This window comes from Ranitomeya variabilis, chromosome 3 (genome assembly GCF_051348905.1).
Source record: "Ranitomeya variabilis isolate aRanVar5 chromosome 3, aRanVar5.hap1, whole genome shotgun sequence".
NCBI lineage: Eukaryota > Metazoa > Chordata > Amphibia > Anura > Dendrobatidae > Ranitomeya > Ranitomeya variabilis.
Genome location: NC_135234.1, coordinates 375,945,931 through 375,961,146, shown reverse-complemented (window position 1 = coordinate 375,961,146; position 15,216 = coordinate 375,945,931). Strand labels below are relative to the sequence as shown.

Here is a 15,216-nt window from a genome sequence, read left to right as displayed (position 1 = left end):
CAGATTCAAAACGCGTTGTGCACAGCTTGAACACACGCACACTGCAGAACTGTCATCGACAGAGCTTCCAGAGTTTCTGGAAAATGTCTTCCCTGCGGCAATCTTTTGCTATGTCTCCACAGTGGGTTTCGGTTGTAGGCCTTGGTGCGGCCCAAGTGGCAAACCATTTCTGATCATCGCTTCTTGGCCAAATGGCTCAAGATCAAGCGTAGTGTCTGCTCTTATCTGATATGTCCCCTATTTGGGGACCATATATTAAATAGATTTTTGGAATAGGGAGCTGGAAATGGAGCATGCTTTGTCGCACGGAACCTTCACGTGCTGTCACAATGGGGATGGAGGGTGTGGTTATGCAGATTCAAAACGCGTTGTGCACAGCTTGAACACACGCACACCGCAGAACTATCATCTACAGAACCTCCAGAGTTTCTGGAAAATGTCTTCCCTGCGGCAATCTTTTGCTATGTCTCCACAGTGGGTTTCGGTTGTAGGCCTTGGTGCGGCCCAAGTGGCAAACCATTTCTGATCATCGCTTCTCGGCCAAATGGCTCAAGATCAAGCGTAGTGTCTGTTCTTATCTGATACGTCCCCTATTTGGGGACCATATATTAAATGGATTTTTGGAATAGGGAGCTGGAAATGGAGCTTGCTTTGTCACACGGAACCTTCACGTGCTGTCACAATGGGGATGGAGGGTGTGGTTATGCAGATTCAAAACGCGTTGTGCACAGCTTGAACACACGCACACTGCAGAACTGTCATCGACAGAGCTTCCAGAGTTTCTGGAAAATGTCTTCCCTGCGGCAATCTTTTGCTATGTCTCCACAGTGGGTTTCGGTTGTAGGCCTTGGTGCGGCCCAAGTGGCAAACCATTTCTGATCATCGCTTCTCGGCCAAATGGCTCAAGATCAAGCGTAGTGTCTGTTCTTATCTGATACGTCCCCTATTTGGGGACCATATATTAAATAGATTTTTGGAATAGGGAGCTGGAAATGGAGCTTGCTTTGTCGCACGGAACCTTCACGTGCTGTCACAGTGGGGATGGAGGGTGTGGTTATGCAGATTCAAAACGCGTTGTGCACAGCTTGAACACACGCACACCGCAGAACTGTCATCGACAGAGCTTCCAGAGTTTCTGGAAAATGTCTTCCCTGCGGCAATCTTTTGCTATGTCTCCACAGTGGGTTTCGGTTTTAGGCCTTGGTGCGGCCCAAGTGGCAAACCATTTCTGATCATCGCTTCTCGGCCAAATGGCTCAAGATCAAGCGTAGTGTCTGTTCTTATCTGATACGTCCCCTATTTGGGGACCATATATTAAATGGATTTTTGGAATAGGGAGCTGGAAATGGAGCTTGCTTTGTCACACGGAACCTTCACGTGCTGTCACAATGGGGATGGAGGGTGTGGTTATGCAGATTCAAAACGCGTTGTGCACAGCTTGAACACACGCACACCGCAGAACTGTCATCTACAGAGCTTCCAGAGTTTTTGGAAAATGTCTTCCCTGCGGCAATCTTTTGCTATGTCTCCACAGTGGGTTTCGGTTGTAGGCCTTGGTGCGGCCCAAGTGGCAAACCATTTCTGATCATCGCTTCTCGGCCAAATGGCTCAAGATCAAGCGTAGTGTCTGTTCTTATCTGATACGTCCCCTATTTGGGGACCATATATTAAATAGATTTTTGGAATAGGGAGCTGGAAATGGAGCTTGCTTTGTCGCACGGAACCTTCACGTGCTGTCACAATGGGGATGGAGGGTGTGGTTATGCAGATTCAAAACGCGTTGTGCACAGCTTGAACACACGCACACCGCAGAACTGTCATCGACAGAGCTTCCAGAGTTTCTGGAAAATGTCTTCCCTGCGGCAATCTTTTGCTATGTCTCCACAGTGGGTTTCGGTTTTAGGCCTTGGTGCGGCCCAAGTGGCAAACCATTTCTGATCATCGCTTCTCGGCCAAATGGCTCAAGATCAAGCGTAGTGTCTGTTCTTATCTGATACGTCCCCTATTTGGGGACCATATATTAAATGGATTTTTGGAAAACGGAGCTGGAAATGGAGCTTGCTTCGTCGGACGGAACCTTCACATGCTGTCACAATGGGGATGGAGGGTGTGGTTATGCAGATTCAAAACGCGTTGTGCACAGCTTGAACACACGCACACCGCAGAACTGTCATCGACAGAGCTTCCAGAGTTTCTGGAAAATGTCTTCCCTGCGGCAATCTTTTGCTATGTCTCCACAGTGGGTTTCGGTTGTAGGCCTTGGTGCGGCCCAAGTGGCAAACCATTTCTGATCATCGCTTCTCGGCCAAATGGCTCAAGATCAAGCGTAGTGTCTGTTCTTATCTGATACGTACCCTATTTGGGGACCATATATTAAATAGATTTTTGGAATAGGGAACTGGAAATGGAGCTTGCTTTGTCGCACGGAACCTTCACTTGCTGTCACAATGGGGATGGAGGGTGTGGTTATGCAGATTCAAAACGCGTTGTGCACAGCTTGAACACACGCACACCGCAGAACTGTCATCTACAGAACTTCCAGAGTTTCTGGAAAATGTCTTCCCTGCGGCAATCTTTTGCTATGTCTCCACAGTGGGTTTCGGTTGTAGGCCTTGGTGCGGCCCAAGTGGCACACCATTTCTGATCATCGCTTCTCGGCCAAATGGCTCAAGATCAAGCGTAGTGTCTGTTCTTATCTGATACGTCCCCTATTTGGGGACCATATATTAAATGGATTTTTGGAATAGGGAGCTGGAAATGGAGCTTGCTTTGTCGCACGGAACCTTCACGTGCTGTCACAATGGGGATGGAGGGTGTGGTTATGCAGATTCAAAACGCGTTGTGCACAGCTTGAACACACGCACACCGCAGAACTGTCATCTACAGAGCTTCCAGAGTTTCTGGAAAATGTCTTCCCTGCGGCAATCTTTTGCTATGTCTCCACAGTGGGTTTCAGTTGTAGGCCTTGGGGCGGCCCAAGTGGCAAACCATTTCTGATCATCGCTTCTCGGCCAAATGGCTCAAGATCAAGCGTAGTGTCTGTTCTTCTCGGATACGTCCCCTATTTGGGGACCATATATTAAATGGATTTTTGGAATAGGGAGCTGGAAATGGAGCTTGCTTTGTCACACGGAACCTTCACGTGCTGTCACAATGGGGATGGAGGGTGTGATTATGCAGATTCAAAACGCGTTGTGCACAGCTTGAACACACGCACACCGCAGAACTGTCATCGACAAAGCTTCCAGAGTTTCTGGAAAATGTCTTCCCTGCGGCAATCTTTTGCTATGTCTCCACAGTGGGTTTCGGTTGTAGGCCTTGGTGCGGCCCAAGTGGCAAACCATTTCTGATCATCGCTTCTCGGCCAAATGGCTCAAGATCAAGCGTAGTGTCTGTTCTTATCTGATACGTCCCCTATTTGGGGACCATATATTAAATGGATTTTTGGAATAGGGAGCTGGAAATGGAGCTTGCTTTGTCACACGGAACCTTCACGTGCTGTCACAATGGGGATGGAGGGTGTGGTTATGCAGATTCGAAACGCGTTGTGCACAGCTTGAACACACGCACACCGCAGAACTGTCATCTACAGAGCTTCCAGAGTTTCTGGAAAATGTCTTCCCTGCGGCAATCTTTTGCTAAGTCTCCACAGTGGGTTTCGGTTGTAGGCCTTGGTGCGGCCCAAGTGGCAAACCATTTCTGATCATCGCTTCTCGGCCAAATGGCTCAAGATCAAGCGTAGAGTCTGTTCTTATCTGATACGTCCCCTATTTGGGGACCATATATTAAATGGATTTTTGGAATAGGATGCTGGAAATGGAGCTTGCTTTGTCGCACGGAACCTTCACGTGCTGTCACAATGGGGATGGAGGGTGTGGTTATGCAGATTCAAAACGCGTTGTGCACAGCTTGAACACACGCACACCGCAGAACTGTCATCTACAGAGCTTCCAGAGTTTCTGGAAAATGTCTTCCCTGCGGCAATCTTTTGCTATGTCTCCACAGTGGGTTTCGGTTGTAGGCCTTGGTGCGGCCCAAATGGCGAACCATTTCTGATCATCGCTTCTCGGCCAAATGGCTCAAGATCAAGCGTAGTGTCTGTTCTTATCTGATACGTCCCCTATTTGGGGACCATATATTAAATAGATTTTTGGAATAGGGAGCTGGAAATGGAGCTTGCTTTGTCGCACGGAACCTTCACGTGCTGTCACAATGGGGATGGAGGGTGTGGTTATGCAGATTCAAAACGCGTTGTGCACAGCTTGAACACACGCACACCGCAGAACTGTCATCTACAGAGCTTCCAGAGTTTCTGGAAAATGTCTTCCCTGCGGCAATCTTTTGCTATGTCTCCACAGTGGGTTTCGGTTGTAGGCCTTGGTGCGGCCCAAGTGGCAAACCATTTCTGATCATCGCTTCTCGGCCAAATGGCTCAAGATCAAGCGTAGTGTCTGTTCTTATCTGATACGTCCCCTATTTGGGGACCATATATTAAATAGATTTTTGGAATAGGGAGCTGGAAATGGAGCTTGCTTTGTCGCATGGAACCTTCACGTGCTGTCACAATGGGGATGGAGGGTGTGGTTATGCAGATTCAAAACGCATTGTGCACAGCTTGTCTCCACAGTGGGTTTCGGTTGTAGGCCTTGGTGCGGCCCAAGTGGCAAACCATTTCTGATCATCGCTTCTCGGCCAAATGGCTCAAGATCAAGCGTAGTGTCTGTTCTTATCTGATACGTCCCCTATTTGGGGACCATATATTAAATAGATTTTTGGAATAGGGAGTTGGAAATGGAGCTTGCTTTGTCGCACGGAACCTTCACGTGCTGTCACAATGGGGATGGAGGGTGTGGTTATGCAGATTCAAAACGCGTTGTGCACAGCTTGAACACACGCACACCGCAGAACTATCATCTACAGAACTTCCAGAGTTTCTGGAAAATGTCTTCCCTGCGGCAATCTTTTGCTATGTCTCCACAGTGGGTTTCGGTTGTAGGCCTTGGTGCGGCCCAAGTGGCAAACCATTTCTGATCATCGCTTCTCGGCCAAATGGCTCAAGATCAAGCGTAGTGTCTGTTCTTATCTGATACGTCCCCTATTTGGGGACCATATATTAAATAGATTTTTGGAATAGGGAGCTGGAAATGGAGCTTGCTTTGTCGCACGGAACCTTCATGTGCTGTCACAATGGGGATGGAGGGTGTGGTTATGCAGATTCAAAACGCGTTGTGCACAGCTTGAACACACGCACACCGCAGAACTGTCATCGACAGAGCTTCCAGAGTTTCTGGAAAATGTCTTCCCTGCGGCAATCTTTTGCTATGTCTCCACAGTGGGTTTCGGTTTTAGGCCTTGGTGCGGCCCAAGTGGCAACCCATTTCTGATCATCGCTTGTCGGCCAAATGGCTCAAGTTTAAGCGTAGTGTCTGTTCTTATCTGATACGTCCCCTATTTGGGGACCATATATTAAATGGATTTTTGGAATAGGGAGCTGGAAATGGAGCTTGCTTTGTCACACGGAACCTTCACGTGCTGTCACAATGGGGATGGAGGGTGTGGTTATGCAGATTCAAAACGCGTTGTGCACAGCTTGAACACACGCACACCGCAGAACTGTCATCTACAGAGCTTCCAGAGTTTTTGGAAAATGTCTTCCCTGCGGCAATCTTTTGCTATGTCTCCACAGTGGGTTTCGGTTGTAGGCCTTGGTGCGGCCCAAGTGGCAAACCATTTCTGATCATCGCTTCTCGGCCAAATGGCTCAAGATCAAGAGTAGTGTCTGTTCTTATCTGATACGTCCCCTATTTGGGGACCATATATTAAATAGATTTTTGGAATAGGGAGCTGGAAATGGAGCTTGCTTTGTCGCACGGAACCTTCACGTGCTGTCACAATGGGGATGGAGGGTGTGGTTATGCAGATTCAAAACGCGTTGTGCACAGCTTGAACACACGCACACCGCAGAACTGTCATCTACAGAGCTTCCAGAGTTTCTGGAAAATGTCTTCCCTGCGGCAATCTTTTGCTATGTCTCCACAGTGGGTTTCGGTTGTAGGCCTTGGTGTGGCCCAAGTGGCAAACCATTTCTGATCATCGCTTCTCGGCCAAATGGCTCAAGATCAAGCGTAGTGTCTGTTCTTATCTGATACGTCCCCTATTTGGGGACCATATATTAAATGGATTTTTGGAATAGGGAGCTGGAAATGGAGCTTGCTTCGTCGCACGGAACCTTCACGTGCTGTCACAATGGGGATGGAGGGTGTGGTTATGCAGATTCAAAACGCGTTGTGCACAGCTTGAACACACGCACACCACAGAACTGTCATCTACAGAGCTTCCAGAGTTTCTGGAAAATGTCTTCCCTGCGGCAATCTTTTGCTATGTCCCCACAGTGGGTTTCGGTTGTAGGCCTTGGTGCGGCCCAAGTGGCAAACCATTTCTGATCATCGCATCTCGGCCAAATGGCTCAAGATCAAGCGTAGAGTCTGTTCTTATCTGATACGTCCCCTATTTGGGGACCATATATTAAATGGATTTTTGGAATAGGATGCTGGAAATGGAGCTTGCTTTGTCGCACGGAACCTTCACGTGCTGTCACAATGGGGATGGAGGGTGTGGTTATGCAGATTCAAAACGCGTTGTGCACAGCTTGAACACACGCACACCGCAGAACTGTCATCTACAGAGCTTCCAGAGTTTCTGGAAAATGTCTTCCCTGCGGCAATCTTTTGCTATGTCTCCACAGTGGGTTTCGGTTGTAGGCCTTGGTGCGGCCCAAATGGCAAACCATTTCTGATCATCGCTTCTCGGCCAAATGGCTCAAGATCAAGCGTAGAGTCTGTTCTTATCTGATACGTCCCCTATTTGGGGACCATATATTAAATGGATTTTTGGAATAGGGAGCTGGCAATGGAGCTTGCTTTGTCGCACGGAACCTTCACGTGCTGTCACAATGGGGATGGAGGGTGTGGTTATGCAGATTCGAAACGCGTTGTATACAGCTTGAACACACGCACACCGCAGAACTGTCATCTACAGAGCTTCCAGAGTTTCTGGAAAATGTCTTCCCTGCGGCAATCTTTTGCTATGTCTCCACAGTGGGTTTCGGTTGTAGGCCTTGGTGCGGCCCAAGTGGCAAACCATTTCTGATCATCGCTTCTCGGCCAAATGGCTCAAGATCAAGCGTAGTGTCTGTTCTTATCTGATACGTACCCTATTTGGGGACCATATATTAAATAGATTTTTGGAATAGGGAACTGGAAATGGAGCTTGCTTTGTCGCACGGAACCTTCACTTGCTGTCACAATGGGGATGGAGGGTGTGGTTATGCAGATTCAAAACGCGTTGTGCACAGCTTGAACACACGCACACCGCAGAACTGTCATCTACAGAACTTCCAGAGTTTCTGGAAAATGTCTTCCCTGCGGCAATCTTTTGCTATGTCTCCACAGTGGGTTTCGGTTGTAGGCCTTGGTGCGGCCCAAGTGGCACACCATTTCTGATCATCGCTTCTCGGCCAAATGGCTCAAGATCAAGCGTAGTGTCTGTTCTTATCTGATACGTCCCCTATTTGGGGACCATATATTAAATGGATTTTTGGAATAGGGAGCTGGAAATGGAGCTTGCTTTGTCGCACGGAACCTTCACGTGCTGTCACAATGGGGATGGAGGGTGTGGTTATGCAGATTCAAAACGCGTTGTGCACAGCTTGAACACACGCACACCGCAGAACTGTCATCTACAGAGCTTCCAGAGTTTCTGGAAAATGTCTTCCCTGCGGCAATCTTTTGCTATGTCTCCACAGTGGGTTTCAGTTGTAGGCCTTGGGGCGGCCCAAGTGGCAAACCATTTCTGATCATCGCTTCTCGGCCAAATGGCTCAAGATCAAGCGTAGTGTCTGTTCTTCTCGGATACGTCCCCTATTTGGGGACCATATATTAAATGGATTTTTGGAATAGGGAGCTGGAAATGGAGCTTGCTTTGTCACACGGAACCTTCACGTGCTGTCACAATGGGGATGGAGGGTGTGATTATGCAGATTCAAAACGCGTTGTGCACAGCTTGAACACACGCACACCGCAGAACTGTCATCGACAAAGCTTCCAGAGTTTCTGGAAAATGTCTTCCCTGCGGCAATCTTTTGCTATGTCTCCACAGTGGGTTTCGGTTGTAGGCCTTGGTGCGGCCCAAGTGGCAAACCATTTCTGATCATCGTTTCTCGGCCAAATGGCTCAAGATCAAGCGTAGTGTCTGTTCTTATCTGATACGTCCCCTATTTGGGGACCATATATTAAATAGATTTTTGGAATAGGGAGCTGGAAATGGAGCTTGCTTTGTCGCACAGAACCTTCACGTGCTGTCACAATGAGGATGGAGGGTGTGGTTATGCAGATTCAAAATGCGTTGTGCACAGCTTGAACACACGCACACCGCAGAACTGTCATCTACAGAGCTTCCAGGGTTTCTGGAAAATGTCTTCCCTGCGGCAATCTTTTGCTATGTCTCCACAGTGGGTTACGGTTGTAGGCCTTGGTGAGGCCTAAGTGGCAAACCATTTCTGATCATCGCTTCTCGGCCAAATGGCTCAAGATCAAGCGTAGTGTCTGTTCTTATCTGATACGTCCCCTATTTGGGGACCATATATTAAATGGATTTTTGGAAAACGGAGCTGGAAATGGAGCTTGCTTCGTCGGACGGAACCTTCACATGCTGTCACAATGGGGATGGAGGGTGTGGTTATGCAGATTCAAAACGCGTTGTGCACAGCTTGAACACACGCACACTGCAGAACTGTCATCGACAGAGCTTCCAGAGTTTCTGGAAAATGTCTTCCCTGCGGCAATCTTTTGCTATGTCTCCACAGTGGGTTTCGGTTGTAGGCCTTGGTGCGGCCCAAGTGGCAAACCATTTCTGATCATCGCTTCTTGGCCAAATGGCTCAAGATCAAGCGTAGTGTCTGCTCTTATCTGATATGTCCCCTATTTGGGGACCATATATTAAATAGATTTTTGGAATAGGGAGCTGGAAATGGAGCATGCTTTGTCGCACGGAACCTTCACGTGCTGTCACAATGGGGATGGAGGGTGTGGTTATGCAGATTCAAAACGCGTTGTGCACAGCTTGAACACACGCACACCGCAGAACTATCATCTACAGAACCTCCAGAGTTTCTGGAAAATGTCTTCCCTGCGGCAATCTTTTGCTATGTCTCCACAGTGGGTTTCGGTTGTAGGCCTTGGTGCGGCCCAAGTGGCAAACCATTTCTGATCATCGCTTCTCGGCCAAATGGCTCAAGATCAAGCGTAGTGTCTGTTCTTATCTGATACGTCCCCTATTTGGGGACCATATATTAAATGGATTTTTGGAATAGGGAGCTGGAAATGGAGCTTGCTTTGTCACACGGAACCTTCACGTGCTGTCACAATGGGGATGGAGGGTGTGGTTATGCAGATTCAAAACGCGTTGTGCACAGCTTGAACACACGCACACTGCAGAACTGTCATCGACAGAGCTTCCAGAGTTTCTGGAAAATGTCTTCCCTGCGGCAATCTTTTGCTATGTCTCCACAGTGGGTTTCGGTTGTAGGCCTTGGTGCGGCCCAAGTGGCAAACCATTTCTGATCATCGCTTCTCGGCCAAATGGCTCAAGATCAAGCGTAGTGTCTGTTCTTATCTGATACGTCCCCTATTTGGGGACCATATATTAAATAGATTTTTGGAATAGGGAGCTGGAAATGGAGCTTGCTTTGTCGCACGGAACCTTCACGTGCTGTCACAGTGGGGATGGAGGGTGTGGTTATGCAGATTCAAAACGCGTTGTGCACAGCTTGAACACACGCACACCGCAGAACTGTCATCGACAGAGCTTCCAGAGTTTCTGGAAAATGTCTTCCCTGCGGCAATCTTTTGCTATGTCTCCACAGTGGGTTTCGGTTTTAGGCCTTGGTGCGGCCCAAGTGGCAAACCATTTCTGATCATCGCTTCTCGGCCAAATGGCTCAAGATCAAGCGTAGTGTCTGTTCTTATCTGATACGTCCCCTATTTGGGGACCATATATTAAATGGATTTTTGGAATAGGGAGCTGGAAATGGAGCTTGCTTTGTCACACGGAACCTTCACGTGCTGTCACAATGGGGATGGAGGGTGTGGTTATGCAGATTCAAAACGCGTTGTGCACAGCTTGAACACACGCACACCGCAGAACTGTCATCTACAGAGCTTCCAGAGTTTTTGGAAAATGTCTTCCCTGCGGCAATCTTTTGCTATGTCTCCACAGTGGGTTTCGGTTGTAGGCCTTGGTGCGGCCCAAGTGGCAAACCATTTCTGATCATCGCTTCTCGGCCAAATGGCTCAAGATCAAGCGTAGTGTCTGTTCTTATCTGATACGTCCCCTATTTGGGGACCATATATTAAATAGATTTTTGGAATAGGGAGCTGGAAATGGAGCTTGCTTTGTCGCACGGAACCTTCACGTGCTGTCACAATGGGGATGGAGGGTGTGGTTATGCAGATTCAAAACGCGTTGTGCACAGCTTGAACACACGCACACCGCAGAACTGTCATCGACAGAGCTTCCAGAGTTTCTGGAAAATGTCTTCCCTGCGGCAATCTTTTGCTATGTCTCCACAGTGGGTTTCGGTTTTAGGCCTTGGTGCGGCCCAAGTGGCAAACCATTTCTGATCATCGCTTCTCGGCCAAATGGCTCAAGATCAAGCGTAGTGTCTGTTCTTATCTGATACGTCCCCTATTTGGGGACCATATATTAAATGGATTTTTGGAAAACGGAGCTGGAAATGGAGCTTGCTTCGTCGGACGGAACCTTCACATGCTGTCACAATGGGGATGGAGGGTGTGGTTATGCAGATTCAAAACGCGTTGTGCACAGCTTGAACACACGCACACCGCAGAACTGTCATCGACAGAGCTTCCAGAGTTTCTGGAAAATGTCTTCCCTGCGGCAATCTTTTGCTATGTCTCCACAGTGGGTTTCGGTTGTAGGCCTTGGTGCGGCCCAAGTGGCAAACCATTTCTGATCATCGCTTCTTGGCCAAATGGCTCAAGATCAAGCGTAGTGTCTGCTCTTATCTGATATGTCCCCTATTTGGGGACCATATATTAAATAGATTTTTGGAATAGGGTGCTGGAAATGGAGCTTGCTTTGTCGCACGGAACCTTCACGTGCTGTCACAATGGGGATGGAGGGTGTGGTTATGCAGATTCAAAACGCGTTGTGCACAGCTTGAACACACGCACACCGCAGAACTATCATCTACAGAACTTCCAGAGTTTCTGGAAAATGTCTTCCCTGCGGCAATCTTTTGCTATGTCTCCACAGTGGGTTTCGGTTGTAGGCCTTGGTGCGGCCCAAGTGGCAAACCATTTCTGATCATCGCTTCTCGGCCAAATGGCTCAAGATCAAGCGTAGTGTCTGTTCTTATCTGATACGTCCCCTATTTGGGGACCATATATTAAATGGATTTTTGGAATAGGGAGCTGGAAATGGAGCTTGCTTTGTCGCACGGAACCTTCACTTGCTGTCACAATGGGGATGGAGGGTGTGGTTATGCAGATTCAAAACGCGTTGTGCACAGCTTGAACACACGCACACCGCAGAACTGTCATCTACAGAACTTCCAGAGTTTCTGGAAAATGTCTTCCCTGCGGCAATCTTTTGCTATGTCTCCACAGTGGGTTTCGGTTGTAGGCCTTGGTGCGGCCCAAGTGGCACACCATTTCTGATCATCGCTTCTCGGCCAAATGGCTCAAGATCAAGCGTAGTGTCTGTTCTTATCTGATACGTCCCCTATTTGGGGACCATATATTAAATGGATTTTTGGAATAGGGAGCTGGAAATGGAGCTTGCTTTGTCGCACGGAACCTTCACGTGCTGTCACAATGGGGATGGAGGGTGTGGTTATGCAGATTCAAAACGCGTTGTGCACAGCTTGAACACACGCACACCGCAGAACTGTCATCTACAGAGCTTCCAGAGTTTCTGGAAAATGTCTTCCCTGCGGCAATCTTTTGCTATGTCTCCACAGTGGGTTTCAGTTGTAGGCCTTGGGGCGGCCCAAGTGGCAAACCATTTCTGATCATCGCTTCTCGGCCAAATGGCTCAAGATCAAGCGTAGTGTCTGTTCTTCTCGGATACGTCCCCTATTTGGGGACCATATATTAAATGGATTTTTGGAATAGGGAGCTGGAAATGGAGCTTGCTTTGTCACACGGAACCTTCACGTGCTGTCACAATGGGGATGGAGGGTGTGATTATGCAGATTCAAAACGCGTTGTGCACAGCTTGAACACACGCACACCGCAGAACTGTCATCGACAAAGCTTCCAGAGTTTCTGGAAAATGTCTTCCCTGCGGCAATCTTTTGCTATGTCTCCACAGTGGGTTTCGGTTGTAGGCCTTGGTGCGGCCCAAGTGGCAAACCATTTCTGATCATCGTTTCTCGGCCAAATGGCTCAAGATCAAGCGTAGTGTCTGTTCTTATCTGATACGTCCCCTATTTGGGGACCATATATTAAATAGATTTTTGGAATAGGGAGCTGGAAATGGAGCTTGCTTTGTCGCACAGAACCTTCACGTGCTGTCACAATGAGGATGGAGGGTGTGGTTATGCAGATTCAAAATGCGTTGTGCACAGCTTGAACACACGCACACCGCAGAACTGTCATCTACAGAGCTTCCAGGGTTTCTGGAAAATGTCTTCCCTGCGGCAATCTTTTGCTATGTCTCCACAGTGGGTTACGGTTGTAGGCCTTGGTGAGGCCTAAGTGGCAAACCATTTCTGATCATCGCTTCTCGGCCAAATGGCTCAAGATCAAGCGTAGTGTCTGTTCTTATCTGATACGTCCCCTATTTGGGGACCATATATTAAATGGATTTTTGGAAAACGGAGCTGGAAATGGAGCTTGCTTCGTCGGACGGAACCTTCACATGCTGTCACAATGGGGATGGAGGGTGTGGTTATGCAGATTCAAAACGCGTTGTGCACAGCTTGAACACACGCACACCGCAGAACTGTCATCGACAGAGCTTCCAGAGTTTCTGGAAAATGTCTTCCCTGCGGCAATCTTTTGCTATGTCTCCACAGTGGGTTTCGGTTGTAGGCCTTGGTGCGGCCCAAGTGGCAAACCATTTCTGATCATCGCTTCTTGGCCAAATGGCTCAAGATCAAGCGTAGTGTCTGCTCTTATCTGATATGTCCCCTATTTGGGGACCATATATTAAATAGATTTTTGGAATAGGGAGCTGGAAATGGAGCATGCTTTGTCGCACGGAACCTTCACGTGCTGTCACAATGGGGATGGAGGGTGTGGTTATGCAGATTCAAAACGCATTGTGCACAGCTTGAACACACGCACACCGCAGAACTATCATCTACAGAACCTCCAGAGTTTCTGGAAAATGTCTTCCCTGCGGCAATCTTTTGCTATGTCTCCACAGTGGGTTTCGGTTGTAGGCCTTGGTGCGGCCCAAGTGGCAAACCATTTCTGATCATCGCTTCTCGGCCAAATGGCTCAAGATCAAGCGTAGTGTCTGTTCTTATCTGATACGTCCCCTATTTGGGGACCATATATTAAATGGATTTTTGGAATAGGGAGCTGGAAATGGAGCTTGCTTTGTCACACGGAACCTTCACGTGCTGTCACAATGGGGATGGAGGGTGTGGTTATGCAGATTCAAAACGCGTTGTGCACAGCTTGAACACACGCACACTGCAGAACTGTCATCGACAGAGCTTCCAGAGTTTCTGGAAAATGTCTTCCCTGCGGCAATCTTTTGCTATGTCTCCACAGTGGGTTTCGGTTGTAGGCCTTGGTGCGGCCCAAGTGGCAAACCATTTCTGATCATCGCTTCTCGGCCAAATGGCTCAAGATCAAGCGTAGTGTCTGTTCTTATCTGATACGTCCCCTATTTGGGGACCATATATTAAATAGATTTTTGGAATAGGGAGCTGGAAATGGAGCTTGCTTTGTCGCACGGAACCTTCACGTGCTGTCACAGTGGGGATGGAGGGTGTGGTTATGCAGATTCAAAACGCGTTGTGCACAGCTTGAACACACGCACACCGCAGAACTGTCATCGACAGAGCTTCCAGAGTTTCTGGAAAATGTCTTCCCTGCGGCAATCTTTTGCTATGTCTCCACAGTGGGTTTCGGTTTTAGGCCTTGGTGCGGCCCAAGTGGCAAACCATTTCTGATCATCGCTTCTCGGCCAAATGGCTCAAGATCAAGCGTAGTGTCTGTTCTTATCTGATACGTTCCCTATTTGGGGACCATATATTAAATGGATTTTTGGAATAGGGAGCTGGAAATGGAGCTTGCTTTGTCACACGGAACCTTCACGTGCTGTCACAATGGGGATGGAGGGTGTGGTTATGCAGATTCAAAACGCGTTGTGCACAGCTTGAACACACGCACACCGCAGAACTGTCATCTACAGAGCTTCCAGAGTTTTTGGAAAATGTCTTCCCTGCGGCAATCTTTTGCTATGTCTCCACAGTGGGTTTCGGTTGTAGGCCTTGGTGCGGCCCAAGTGGCAAACCATTTCTGATCATCGCTTCTCGGCCAAATGGCTCAAGATCAAGCGTAGTGTCTGTTCTTATCTGATACGTCCCCTATTTGGGGACCATATATTAAATAGATTTTTGGAATAGGGAGCTGGAAATGGAGCTTGCTTTGTCGCACGGAACCTTCACGTGCTGTCACAATGGGGATGGAGGGTGTGGTTATGCAGATTCAAAACGCGTTGTGCACAGCTTGAACACACGCACACCGCAGAACTGTCATCGACAGAGCTTCCAGAGTTTCTGGAAAATGTCTTCCCTGCGGCAATCTTTTGCTATGTCTCCACAGTGGGTTTCGGTTTTAGGCCTTGGTGCGGCCCAAGTGGCAAACCATTTCTGATCATCGCTTCTCGGCCAAATGGCTCAAGATCAAGCGTAGTGTCTGTTCTTATCTGATACGTCCCCTATTTGGGGACCATATATTAAATGGATTTTTGGAAAACGGAGCTGGAAATGGAGCTTGCTTCGTCGGACGGAACCTTCACATGCTGTCACAATGGGGATGGAGGGTGTGGTTATGCAGATTCAAAACGCGTTGTGCACAGCTTGAACACACGCACACCGCAGAACTGTCATCGACAGAGCTTCCAGAGTTTCTGGAAAATGTCTTCCCTGCGGCAATCTTTTGCTATGTCTCCACA

General features: G+C 48.3%; 43 pseudogenes; all 43 read left to right on the top strand.

Annotated features, from left to right (window-relative positions):
* The first annotated feature begins 175 nt into the window (after positions 1–175).
* LOC143762768 (U2 spliceosomal RNA) lies at positions 176–351 on the top strand (annotated as a pseudogene).
* Positions 352–528: 177 nt separating this feature from the next.
* Positions 529–704, top strand: LOC143760986 (U2 spliceosomal RNA; annotated as a pseudogene).
* A 177-nt stretch (positions 705–881) lies between these two features.
* Positions 882–1,057, top strand: LOC143759372 (U2 spliceosomal RNA; annotated as a pseudogene).
* A 177-nt stretch (positions 1,058–1,234) lies between these two features.
* Positions 1,235–1,410, top strand: LOC143760985 (U2 spliceosomal RNA; annotated as a pseudogene).
* A 177-nt stretch (positions 1,411–1,587) lies between these two features.
* LOC143759695 (U2 spliceosomal RNA) lies at positions 1,588–1,763 on the top strand (annotated as a pseudogene).
* A 177-nt stretch (positions 1,764–1,940) lies between these two features.
* LOC143759505 (U2 spliceosomal RNA) lies at positions 1,941–2,118 on the top strand (annotated as a pseudogene).
* Positions 2,119–2,293: 175 nt separating this feature from the next.
* LOC143762245 (U2 spliceosomal RNA) lies at positions 2,294–2,470 on the top strand (annotated as a pseudogene).
* A 176-nt stretch (positions 2,471–2,646) lies between these two features.
* LOC143759993 (U2 spliceosomal RNA) lies at positions 2,647–2,822 on the top strand (annotated as a pseudogene).
* A 177-nt stretch (positions 2,823–2,999) lies between these two features.
* On the top strand, positions 3,000–3,178 carry LOC143762652 (U2 spliceosomal RNA; annotated as a pseudogene).
* Positions 3,179–3,352: 174 nt separating this feature from the next.
* LOC143760984 (U2 spliceosomal RNA) lies at positions 3,353–3,528 on the top strand (annotated as a pseudogene).
* Positions 3,529–3,705: 177 nt separating this feature from the next.
* On the top strand, positions 3,706–3,881 carry LOC143761842 (U2 spliceosomal RNA; annotated as a pseudogene).
* Positions 3,882–4,058: 177 nt separating this feature from the next.
* LOC143759694 (U2 spliceosomal RNA) lies at positions 4,059–4,234 on the top strand (annotated as a pseudogene).
* A 177-nt stretch (positions 4,235–4,411) lies between these two features.
* On the top strand, positions 4,412–4,587 carry LOC143761304 (U2 spliceosomal RNA; annotated as a pseudogene).
* Positions 4,588–4,680: 93 nt separating this feature from the next.
* On the top strand, positions 4,681–4,856 carry LOC143760401 (U2 spliceosomal RNA; annotated as a pseudogene).
* Positions 4,857–5,033: 177 nt separating this feature from the next.
* On the top strand, positions 5,034–5,209 carry LOC143818886 (U2 spliceosomal RNA; annotated as a pseudogene).
* A 177-nt stretch (positions 5,210–5,386) lies between these two features.
* On the top strand, positions 5,387–5,562 carry LOC143763173 (U2 spliceosomal RNA; annotated as a pseudogene).
* Positions 5,563–5,739: 177 nt separating this feature from the next.
* On the top strand, positions 5,740–5,915 carry LOC143759807 (U2 spliceosomal RNA; annotated as a pseudogene).
* A 177-nt stretch (positions 5,916–6,092) lies between these two features.
* LOC143763941 (U2 spliceosomal RNA) lies at positions 6,093–6,268 on the top strand (annotated as a pseudogene).
* Positions 6,269–6,445: 177 nt separating this feature from the next.
* Positions 6,446–6,621, top strand: LOC143762815 (U2 spliceosomal RNA; annotated as a pseudogene).
* A 177-nt stretch (positions 6,622–6,798) lies between these two features.
* LOC143762112 (U2 spliceosomal RNA) lies at positions 6,799–6,974 on the top strand (annotated as a pseudogene).
* A 177-nt stretch (positions 6,975–7,151) lies between these two features.
* Positions 7,152–7,328, top strand: LOC143762244 (U2 spliceosomal RNA; annotated as a pseudogene).
* Positions 7,329–7,504: 176 nt separating this feature from the next.
* LOC143759992 (U2 spliceosomal RNA) lies at positions 7,505–7,680 on the top strand (annotated as a pseudogene).
* Positions 7,681–7,857: 177 nt separating this feature from the next.
* On the top strand, positions 7,858–8,036 carry LOC143762651 (U2 spliceosomal RNA; annotated as a pseudogene).
* A 174-nt stretch (positions 8,037–8,210) lies between these two features.
* On the top strand, positions 8,211–8,386 carry LOC143760193 (U2 spliceosomal RNA; annotated as a pseudogene).
* A 177-nt stretch (positions 8,387–8,563) lies between these two features.
* Positions 8,564–8,741, top strand: LOC143759504 (U2 spliceosomal RNA; annotated as a pseudogene).
* Positions 8,742–8,916: 175 nt separating this feature from the next.
* On the top strand, positions 8,917–9,092 carry LOC143762767 (U2 spliceosomal RNA; annotated as a pseudogene).
* A 177-nt stretch (positions 9,093–9,269) lies between these two features.
* Positions 9,270–9,445, top strand: LOC143760983 (U2 spliceosomal RNA; annotated as a pseudogene).
* A 177-nt stretch (positions 9,446–9,622) lies between these two features.
* On the top strand, positions 9,623–9,798 carry LOC143759370 (U2 spliceosomal RNA; annotated as a pseudogene).
* A 177-nt stretch (positions 9,799–9,975) lies between these two features.
* On the top strand, positions 9,976–10,151 carry LOC143760982 (U2 spliceosomal RNA; annotated as a pseudogene).
* A 177-nt stretch (positions 10,152–10,328) lies between these two features.
* Positions 10,329–10,504, top strand: LOC143759693 (U2 spliceosomal RNA; annotated as a pseudogene).
* Positions 10,505–10,681: 177 nt separating this feature from the next.
* Positions 10,682–10,859, top strand: LOC143759503 (U2 spliceosomal RNA; annotated as a pseudogene).
* A 175-nt stretch (positions 10,860–11,034) lies between these two features.
* On the top strand, positions 11,035–11,210 carry LOC143760470 (U2 spliceosomal RNA; annotated as a pseudogene).
* A 177-nt stretch (positions 11,211–11,387) lies between these two features.
* LOC143818823 (U2 spliceosomal RNA) lies at positions 11,388–11,563 on the top strand (annotated as a pseudogene).
* A 177-nt stretch (positions 11,564–11,740) lies between these two features.
* On the top strand, positions 11,741–11,916 carry LOC143759990 (U2 spliceosomal RNA; annotated as a pseudogene).
* Positions 11,917–12,093: 177 nt separating this feature from the next.
* LOC143762650 (U2 spliceosomal RNA) lies at positions 12,094–12,272 on the top strand (annotated as a pseudogene).
* Positions 12,273–12,446: 174 nt separating this feature from the next.
* On the top strand, positions 12,447–12,622 carry LOC143760192 (U2 spliceosomal RNA; annotated as a pseudogene).
* Positions 12,623–12,799: 177 nt separating this feature from the next.
* Positions 12,800–12,977, top strand: LOC143759502 (U2 spliceosomal RNA; annotated as a pseudogene).
* A 175-nt stretch (positions 12,978–13,152) lies between these two features.
* LOC143762766 (U2 spliceosomal RNA) lies at positions 13,153–13,328 on the top strand (annotated as a pseudogene).
* Positions 13,329–13,505: 177 nt separating this feature from the next.
* On the top strand, positions 13,506–13,681 carry LOC143760981 (U2 spliceosomal RNA; annotated as a pseudogene).
* A 177-nt stretch (positions 13,682–13,858) lies between these two features.
* Positions 13,859–14,034, top strand: LOC143759369 (U2 spliceosomal RNA; annotated as a pseudogene).
* A 177-nt stretch (positions 14,035–14,211) lies between these two features.
* Positions 14,212–14,387, top strand: LOC143761715 (U2 spliceosomal RNA; annotated as a pseudogene).
* Positions 14,388–14,564: 177 nt separating this feature from the next.
* LOC143759691 (U2 spliceosomal RNA) lies at positions 14,565–14,740 on the top strand (annotated as a pseudogene).
* Positions 14,741–14,917: 177 nt separating this feature from the next.
* Positions 14,918–15,095, top strand: LOC143759501 (U2 spliceosomal RNA; annotated as a pseudogene).
* Positions 15,096–15,216: the final 121 nt, after the last annotated feature.